An 8049-nucleotide genomic window follows, 5' to 3' on the forward strand; every position below is an offset into this window, starting at 1 on the left:
ATCGGAGTGAGACAAATAGAATGGCAGAATTGTTCCTTTCTATTTTCTCCACTCTTTGGATCTCTTGACCACATTGCTAACTTCAGAGGAGCATCATATGGTGTTAGAACAGGCTCAAAAAGAGGCTGACAAGCTCCACAACCAAGATCCTTTCAAACTGGCCCTCAGGAGAAGAGGCCATCTCTATGCGAGACCCAGGGTGGGATCTGAACCAGGAGAATGGGAACAATTGTATAGAGATTTGCTTACCGACTTGCGGAATGGGGCTCCTAAACCTAAGAGTCTACAAAAGGTTAGAGAAGTTATTCAGGGAGAGACAGAGGACCCCTCCACCTTCTTAGAAAGAGTGACAGATGCATTCTGTCAATACACTGATATAGAGCCTGAAGACCCTAATAACTCTGGGCTTTTGAATATGACCTTCGACTCCCAGAGTGCCCCCGATATTTGCGAAAAGTTGCAGAAGTTAGAGGGTGGCCTCGGAATGCCTATAGGAAAGCTGCTCGAAATTGCCTTTGAGTTCTTTAATAATAGAGACCAAGCGGCAGAGCAAAAATTAAAGCATAAAATGAAACAAAAGGTGGCTTTACTGACCACTGCCATAGCCCCTTCAGGCAGCAGGGAAAGGCCAGGAGCTGGAAAAAGGATAGATCCAGGACGTAAGACAAGACCATCTCTGGGCCCAGACCAGCAAGCCTACTGTAAAAAACATGGACACTGGAAACGGGAATGCCCCGAGGCCAGAGAATAATGACCGCGACCCACCACCCTCCAAGCCTACCAAAAGAGGCCCTCGCATGGAGACGATTCAGAATGACAGGGCCCGGGGCGGGAGTCCTCGCTGGCTATCTCCCACAGTGAGCCTCGGGTGACCCTAAAGGTTGGAGGACGTCCTACTAATTTTATTTTGGACATGGGAGCAACCTTCTCAGTTTTGAACACAGCAGAATCTCTCCTCAGCCCCATGCACTGCTCCAGCGATAGGGGTCTCAGGGAAGCTGTCCACCCATCATTTTCTCCAACCAGTAAATTGTGAAGTTGGGGAAAAAAATTGTTATATCATGAGCCCACGATATGCCTGAATGTTCAGCCCCCCTTTTTGGGAGGGACCGCTTATCGAAACTTGGGGCTCAAATCACTTTCAAACTGTCCCAAATATTAGTACAAATCCCACCTGAAAGCGCACGTGCTCTGCGGGCAGCACTGTTGCAAGAGGAAACAGTGACACCTAGTGGCATTCCTTTCCGTATTCAACAAGAGGTAAATCCAGAGATCTGGGCATCGGAAAGGCCCGGGCGAGCTAGGTCAGCTGTGTAGGTTAAAATAACCTTAAAACATGGAGCACCTGTTATAAATCAGAGACGATATCCCCTCCGCAAAGAGGCTTTGGAAGGGATTGCATCACTGATGCATCGGTACATAGAAATTGTACTTTTACCATTTTGCCAGTCCCCATACAACACCCCAGTTCCGCTGGTATTAAAACCAGGAACAAAGGAGTACCGGTTTGTTCAAGACTTAAGGAAAATCAGCCAAATAGTAGAGGATATCCATCTGGTGGTGCCCAATTCATATACCCTCTTGGTTACTATGCCCAGCCAATGTGCTTGGTTTTCAGTGCTGGATTTTAAATATGCTTTCTTTTGTATTCCTTTACACCCTGAGTCTCAACCTCTGTTTGCCTTTGAATGGACTGATATTAAGACCGGGACTAAGAGACATCTCCCATGGCAGGTTCTGGTCCAGGGATTTAGGATCTTCCCTACCATTTTTGGTGAAATTCTAGCCAAAGGCTTGAGGGCATTGAGGCTAAAAAGAGGTCTTGTCTTGAAATACGTGGAAGATATTCTGATAACGAGTGAGACTAGAGAAGACTCTGACCAAACACCATATTGGTCCTGAAACATTTGGCCGAGTGTGGATATTGAGTTTCCAAGAAAAAGGGCCAGATATCCCAACAACGAGTAAAATATCTGTGGTTCCAAATATCACAGGGACAATGAACCCTCCTCCAAGACTGGAGAGAGGCCACTATGCAGGAGGCACCTCCTATCTCTAAATAACAGCGACGAGATTTCCTTGGGACGGCTGGGTTTTGCCGAATTTGGATACCAGGGATCAGACTCCTGGCAAAACCACTATATGATGCTCTTAAAGGGGAAGAAAAGGAACCCTTACTATGGACAAAAGAACGTCAGCAGATTTTTGAAAAGATTAAGTACAAACTAATGACTGCCCAGCACTAGCGTTGCCTGCCCTCCAAACACCTTTTGAACTATTTGCTCATGAGTGGCAGGGAATTGCTGTGGGAGTGCTAACTCAAACCCTGGGACCTACCAGGAGACCGGTGGCCTACTTTTCAAAACAGCTGGACAATGTGGCCCAGGGATGGCCCCCTTGTCTTCGAGCCGTGGCTGCAACATGTGACCTGTTAAAAGAAGCCAAGAAATTTACCCTTGGACAAAAGGTAACGGTGAACATCTCACATACAGTTCTGCCCCTTCTAGAACAGAAGAGGGGGTTTTGGCTCACAGTGGACCAAATGGGAAAATATTAGGCAATCTTGTTAGATAACCCAACATAGTCTTAAACGCTGTCTCCTCCCTCAATCCTGCCACACTGCTACCTATTTCAATGACGCCCCTGTACATAACTGCCTAGAAATAATCAAAGAAGTTTATTCTAGCAGATCAGATCCTTCAGATGTCCCTTTAACTGACCCAGAGACAGATATGTATACAGATGGCGGTAATTTCTTGTATGAGGGACACCGCAAGGCAGGATATGCGGTGGTAACATGGACTGAAGTTTTAGAGGTGGCTCCACTTCCTGCTAGGACTTCAGCTGAAAAAGCCGAACTCATTGCCCTCGGACGGGCCCTTTGACTAGGGGCAGGGAGATGCATAACTGTGTATATTGATAGTAAATGTGCCCACCTGGTCCTTCACTCACATGGCACCTTGTGGAAAGAGCTAGGATTTCTGACATCTGCCAATAAAGAAATAAAACATATACCAGAAATCTTGGAACTTCTAAAGGCAGTTAATGGCCCCCTTCAGGCAGCGGTGGTATATTGTCCCAGACACCAAAGGGGACAATCTCCAAGGCAGTAGGGAACTGGAAGGCAGCTGCAGAGGCAAAGAGGGCTGCAATGTGGAAAGATGGAATGGGAACAGAGATGGCCTTAATCCCCCATCTGGACCCTGCTGACCTTCCTACCCCCATCTACACTACCTAGGACCTAGAGAGGGCAAAAGAATGGGGCTATCAACTCACTTCTCATTCTATATGGTTGTTGAACTCGGAAGGGAAAGTGTTGTTACCTGAAGCTCAAGTATACAGTATCACATTGACTCTACATGAAGGGACTCATTAACGAAGAGATGCCAGTCTCGAGTAGATCCAATACGTGGTCACTGGGCCAAATCTTTTAAAAACCATCCGGAATGTTACAAAGAGTGTCACTTGCGTGCAAGACACAACCCAAAGACTGTGTCCCACCCAACGGAACTGAGAGTCCAACACCAAGGAAGAAACATGGGAGAAGATTGGCAAGTGGATTTCACAGTAATGCCCCAGGCACCCGGAAACTTCAGGTACCTGTTGGTCTTCACGGACACCTACTCAGGAGGGTAAAGTCTTTCCCTTGTCAAACTGAACAAGCCCAGGAATTAACCAAGGCATTGCTCAAGGAGATCATACCTCGTTTCAGTCTACCAATCTCAGTCAAAGTGTTAATGGAGGAACTTTTATGGGAACAATTACACAAGAAGTCAGTAGGTCTCTAAATATAAATTGGAAGTTACACTCAGCTTGGAGACCACAATCAACTGGAAAAACTGAGAAAATCAATCATACCGTAAATAAAACCTTGGAGAAAATTTGCCAGGAAACAAACTCCACTAGGATAAAAGTTTTGCCTATTGCCTCGCTCAGAATCCAGGTAGCCCCTCGAAGTGGGCTTAAATTAAGCCCTTATGAATTGATATATGGGAGGCCATTCCTGAAAAAGTTGACTTTCCCCACCTCAGTAATGACCGAGATGGAGAAAAGAGACTGGGTCCGTTCCCTGGGAACTGTTATAAACACTTAATCAATATGCTTCTTCCCATTTGTCTTTCCCTGCTGACACTCCACTTCATAGGTTCCAACCCAGAGATCAGGTCCTGTTGAAAACCTGGAGAAATCAACACCCAGAAGATCAATTGACTCCTAGGTGGGAAGGACCTTTCGAAGTTCTCCTGACCACCCACTCAGCTGTAAAAGTGGCAGGAGTGGCCGCCTGGGTGCATCTTTCAAGAGTAAAAGCAGCCCCGCCAGAGGAAGACAGAGAAACAGAAAACAAGGAGCCATCATACTCTCGTACTCCACTTCAGGGCCTGAAGTATAAGTTCAAGAAACTTACCACACAATGATTTTAACCTTGTTTCTCTTTATCTTTTTACTTTTCCAGGAGACATGGACAGAAGAGGTGCCAGTAATCCTACAGGCCAAGGGGACACTGACCCTGCAGGCTGGGGACACTTTGACTCTCCCATGTGTGGTCTCATCCTTAACCCTGGTGGGTCCCATCAAATGGATCATGGAAGAGTCCGAAAAAGGACAAATGACTGTTTGGGACTTCAAGACCACTGGCTCCAACTGGGTAACACCTATGGCTGACAAAATTGGGATTTTTCAATCATGGTCTCAGATATGAGTTTGTCTAACATTGGGACATATTATTGTGTAAAGTACAGAAAAAACTCACCCCAGGATGTGGAGATAAGCAGGGGAGAGGGGATTCGAGTTACTGTGGTGGGATGCCAAGAGCCTGCCCACCTTCCTGACCGGTGGGATTGGCCCACCAATGGTCTAGTTACTATGTCTCAAGCTGTAGCCACAGGGGGTAACCTCAGCAATTGTTGAATATGCCATCAACTCCCATGGTTGCGTCCTCCTCTAAGCCCTCTGGCAGCACCTGTTTTCGATTATACCAAGGAAGCACCTGACTGCATTTTATCCCATGGAGCCCCTAAGGCCCCAATACGGGCAAGACTCATATGATACCCCTTTTCCATCCCCTGCTTCTTCCTTGCTGAATTATATAACCACACTTCAGAACACAAATGGGAGATCAGGTCACAAGATCCTCGAGCAAAAGTGGCCCAACTAGTTTTTCAGATTTTCAACTTCTCTCCTCCTATAATCAATCTTTGGTTGTCCCCCAGTTAACCAATATTAATGCTAGTATTCCAGAAAATTCTAAGCAAAGTCTGTCCTTATGGGCCCCATCAGGATATGCATTTTTATGTGGAGGAAAAGCATACCCCACTAGTGAGAATCCCACCCCAAAAATATCACCCTATACATGCGCTATCCAGTGCTCGACTGGAATGCATTACGTGGGTCAGTGCACCCTGGGGTTTTCAACCTTTTCCACCCAGGTCCACCCACCATCCACTCATTCAGCAAGAAGAGTTCTTCAGAATAAACAAAATATTTTCTCTGTAGACCCTATTTCTTTAGAGGTGGTGGGAACAAATGAAAATACGTTTCGGAAAAGACTGGACTCGGGTGGTGGTTCTTAAGAACAATTATCCTTGGATTAGGAGTACATCACATGGAAATGGCTATCAGAAGTTTATCAGATGCCCTCCACCTATTTGCTCTTGGGACTGAGAAAACATTGAAAGCCCAACAAACCTCTTTAAACTCCCTGGTCGAGGTGGTCCTTGACAACAGAATTGTCTTGGACCTCTTATTGGCAAAGTCGGGAGGTGTATGTGCTATAATAAATAAAACCCGCTGCGCTTGGATAAATACCACAGAAGAAGTTGAAATAGGGTTAGATGCCATTCATAAGGTAACTAAATGGACAGACCCCAATCGAGACAAGAAGATGCATGGAGCTGGTTCTCCAGCATTTTTCCATCCTCGGGATCCTGGTTAACCCCCTTAAAAACCTTAGGAATAGTGATTATTCTAGTTTATTTTTGTGTTCCCCATTTTATGAAAATATTGACAGGAGGAACTACAAACACCCTTAAGGCTGGAGAAATTTTTTAATTTTTACCCTGGTAAGTCGGGATCCCCCTTCTTCAGGCTCTGGGAATGCATGGCATCTAATTCACCAAGATGCAGCCAACTTCCACTCTAACTCATCCCCTCCCCGCCCCCCCAGTCTACAGCCCCTAGCCGATACTGGGAGGTTTCTCATTCCAGCGATGCCCCTAAGCAGCAGGAAGTAGCCAGAAAAGCAACACCATGTTTCTCAAGATTGAGAAACTTCCAATAAAAAGAGAGGATTGGAACAGGCTGCATAAGCTCAATTACCACCATTGCTTCCCACCATTACTAGCCCCAGGTTTTCCTCATGATATTTTCTTTTTTTTTTTTCCCTTCTTCTTTCTCCCTCCTCCTATTCCAGTAATATTGACTAAAGTTTCTCCTTGGAGGGTGGCAGAATAAATTGATAACCCTCAAGGACTAGGATTAACTCATCTGCAACATGAAAATCATGACTAATGGTGCCAGATAAACTTCAAGGATTGCCAGTAAGAAGTTAGATCATCTGGGATGTGTAATACGTGACCATCCCAAAGAGAAACTATAATCCTGTCCATATAAAACCTTCAGCCAGTCTCCAGTCCGGGAGACAGGTGTTTTGGAGGAGCTCATTCCCGTCTGTTTCCTGTATATCAATATACAATAAAACCCTCTTGCTACTCACCTCACCCCTGTCTCAGTATCGGCTTTTTTAGCAGGTGGCTCAGATCTGTGATTTGCGGTAGCAGTAGTGGCATGCTTAGTTTTATAAAAAATTGACAAGTTGTTTTCCTGAGTTACTGTACCATTTTACATTCTCAGTGTAGGAGTGATCCAGTTTCTTTGCATCCTCACCAGAATTCAGGGTTGTCATTATTTTTTCTTTTAATAGACTTTATTTTTAGAGCAGTTTTAGGTTTACAGACAGTTGAGCAGCTATTCTTTTGATCTTTTTGTCTATTCTTCCATTGGTACCATACTGTCTATATTGTTGTAGCTTTAGAATAAGTCTTGAAATCAGGTAGTGCCAGTTGTCTGACTGTTTTTCTTCAGTATTATTTTGGCTATTCTTTGCCTTTTCTCTTTTTATATAAACTTTAGAATCAGTTTGTCAATATCTACAAAATAATTTGCTAGGGTTTTGATTGATATTGTGTTGCATTTATGCATCAAGTTGGGAAGAACTGCCATCTCACCAATACTGAATCTTCAAATCATTGAACATGAAATATCCTTGCATTTATTTTGATCTTTTTTGATTTCTTTCATCATACTCTTGTAGTTTTTGGCATATAGATCATAGGAGCCCTGGTGGTGCAATGGTTAAGAGCTTGACTGCTAACCAAAAGTCAGCAGTTTGAATCCACCAGCTGCTCCTTGGAAACCCTATGGGACATTTCTAGTCTGTCCTATAGGATTGTTATGAGTCGAAATCAACTCAACAGCAAAGATTTTGTTGTTGTTGTTTTTTTGTTTTTGGTCTCATATATATCATAGATAATATTTTAATAGATTTAGTCCTAAGTCCTTCATTTTTTTGGTGTTAAAGTAAATGGTATTATGTTTTCAATTTAAAATTCCAGTTGTTCATTGCTGGTATATTGGAAAGCAATCAACTTTTGTATACTAACTTTATATGCTGCAACTTTAATTTTCTCTGTTGTTTTTCTGTTTTCAATTTCATTGATTTCTATTTTATTTTTTATTATTTACTTTCTTCTACTTGCTTTAGTTTTACATTGCTCTACTTTCTCTAGTTTCCAAAAGTGGAAGCTTAGATCATTGATTTTAGGTTTTTGTTTTTCTTTTTCTAATGTAGACAGTCAAAGCTATAAATTTCTTTCTAAACACTGCTTTGCTGCATCCCACAAATTTGGGTAAGTTTTATTTTCAGTTTTTATTTAGTTCAAAATACTTTTTAATTCTTCTTGAGAGTTGTCTTTTGATCCACTTGTTTAGAAGTATGTTTTTTAGTCTCCAAATATTTTGAGTTTTTCTAGCTATCTTTCTCTTGTTGATTTT

The sequence above is a fragment of the Trichechus manatus genome, unplaced genomic scaffold (genome assembly GCF_000243295.1).
Source record: "Trichechus manatus latirostris isolate Lorelei unplaced genomic scaffold, TriManLat1.0 scaffold00195, whole genome shotgun sequence".
Lineage (NCBI taxonomy): Eukaryota > Metazoa > Chordata > Mammalia > Sirenia > Trichechidae > Trichechus > Trichechus manatus.